Source organism: Odocoileus virginianus, chromosome 7, assembly GCF_023699985.2.
Source record: "Odocoileus virginianus isolate 20LAN1187 ecotype Illinois chromosome 7, Ovbor_1.2, whole genome shotgun sequence".
Classification (NCBI taxonomy): domain Eukaryota; kingdom Metazoa; phylum Chordata; class Mammalia; order Artiodactyla; family Cervidae; genus Odocoileus; species Odocoileus virginianus.
The window spans coordinates 13,804,975-13,807,660 of NC_069680.1; positions in this window are offsets into that span (position 1 = coordinate 13,804,975).

Consider the following 2,686-nt stretch of genomic DNA (forward strand, 5'->3'; position numbering starts at 1 on the left):
CCCAAGAGCAGGAAGGACACCTCCAGCCTAGCTTGGTGGAGAGCATTTTAGACAGAAATCTCAAGGCCCAATCCTTCCCTTGCATTTAAATTTTAGAAATTAACAGTTTTATTTTCATTAATTTTGGCCATGCTGCTGGGCATGAAGGATCTTAGTTCCCCAATCAGGGATCGAACCCAAGTCTTGTGCATTGGAAGTCTTAACCACTGGACCACCAGAGAAGTCCCTCCCTTGCATTTTAGAGATCCAAGTACTGGGCTAGGGATGGTGGATAGTTTTCATTTTGTTTATAGCTGAGAGAGCTGAGGTTCAGCCAGCAGAAGCCAATTTCTCAAAGTGAGACAGCTAGAGGGAGGCAGAGTTAGGATTTACACCTGGGTCTACCTGACTCCAAAATCTATTTTCTGTTGTGAAAAGGGCCCCAGCCTCAGCCCCCCAAACACCCAGATGCCCTGCTGCTTTCCCAGAAATGGGCTCTGGCTGACCAAGGCTAGGGAGGGTGTAAGCACTGAGGCAGGCAGTACATGGCTCCAGTCCAGCCTGAGCTCTGTGGCTGGAGAAGCTGTTTATGAACTTTGCCTGTCCCAGGCCTGGCAGCCCAGCCACCCCAGATGGGTCTTTTCATAGAAGACCCGACAGGCAGGTACTAGAATATCACACAGAGCCTTTGTCCTGAGGGTGCAGTGTTTCCCAGTGAGAAGTTTGCATTGGCTGTGCTGATGGGAACAGGGGAAATAGAGGCCCTGCTGCCTGCAGGGCTCTGCTCCAAGAAGGCAAAGCCTGAGGCTCCCAAGAGGGAGGAGGGCAGAGGGGTGCAGAGGGAGCTGGGGCCAACAGGAACCCAAACAGAAACTTGGGAGAGAAACAGCCTGGGTGGTATCAGGGCTGTGGAGTAGGAACTCTTCAAGGGCTCCAGCTGGGTTTTGTGTCGCCAGGCTGCATTGAGCAGTGGGAACAGCTCAGGTTAACCAGTCCTTAGGTGCATATCCTGCCTCTTACTGCTTGGAAGGCCTTGGACTATTTTTTAAATCTTTCTGAGCCTCAGTTTTCTTATCTGCTGTGTGAGGGGATAATAGAAGTATTTTGCTGGCTGCCGTGAGGATTGACATCATGAAGTATGCTCAGGCACACGTGATAAAGGCTATGAATTTTTGTAAGCATTCCCTCAGTTCCCAGGTTTATGAACTAATGAAAGGATAGAGCCGTGGAGAACACCTGGGGAGTGGTGTTGAATGACTGTTGACCGAGAAAAGGAAAACGGAATCACCATGAGTAGACCCACATTTAGAGGAACTCTGCCCCAGAAACAGCTGGGTTGGGGGGAGAAGACAATCTGTTTCCAATTAGGGAGCAGGCAACAGAAGAGCTGTGAAGTTTAGAGTTGTTGACTCATGAAGGTTTTAAACTTGGCAGGAGTATGTGTGTGGTGTGTGACGTGTATATGTATGGTTTGTGTACATGGTGTGTATGGGTATGTGTGGTGTAAATGTGTGTGTAGTGTGTATAGTATATGTACATGGTGTGGATAGGTACCTGTGGTGTAAATGTGTGTGTAGTGTGTATATGTACATGGTATGTGGAGGTATATGTGGTGTATATGTGTGTAGTGCATATAGTGAGGAGGGCATGGCCACGACTCCAGTATTCTTGCCTAGAGAATCTCCATGGACAGAGGAGCCTGGTGGGCTACAGTCCTGGGGTCGCAATGAGTCGGACACGACTGAGTGACTAAGCACTGTGTATGTAGTATGTGTACATGGCATGTATGTATGTGGTGTGTATGTATGTGATGTATGTATGTAGTATGTGTATGCTGTGTGTGGTGCATCTGTTACTTATGCAGTAAAATTTCACCTTCTCACTGAAGATCTTGTCCTTCACCTTTAACAGTGTTTAACAGAGAAGGAAGGAAATGTATTTATTACATAAAGGCTTAATCCTTTAGCATATATTTTTGGATTAAGTCTCCGAAAGGGTCCCAGATAAGGAAGATGGGGTTCAGAGAGGCCCCCTGTTTAAGGTCAGCCATCAGCGGTGGCAGAGGCCAGCTCTCGACCCTGATCTGCCTGAACACAGTAGGTGTTGTCAACCTGACTCCTGAAAGAAGAAACAGCCAGATGCAAATCGAGGCAGGGTGTTGTTGTCTGGTCTGATCGTCAGGCAGCTTTCATGTGGCGTGTCACCCGAACACCTATGCTCTGGCTCGCAGACCCACAAACTTCCTGCGAGCACTTCAACACTCAGGTTTTATTTTTGTCTGCTCTTCCTCTGCACCATGCCCTCCCCAGTGAAGCCAACTCAGTGAGAGCAGAAATAGCTCATGGGCTGTTGGGGGCGGCCCCTGTGCTGAGGCAGAAACATCACCCCTGGCCCAGCCCATCGGGTCAGCACGTTCCCGGGACAGCTGGAGTGTTCTTCTGCACGTTCTGCCCGCATCCAGCGTGCCTGGGCTCCCGGGAGAGCTCCGGTTTCCTGCAGCTCCTGGAAGCCCCTCCAATCACCACAGTTCCCCTCCTTGGCACGTTTCCAGCACAGCCAGGCTTCAGCTGCAAGCTCTGAAGGCAGCTTGTTGCCGTTTATTCTCCCAGCAACTTCCTGCAGCCCCGGAGAGTGACAGGCAGACATCTGCTGGGTCAGACCAGGAAGTGAAACTCCCACCGGCAGCCTCAGGCGGGCCCTCATACAG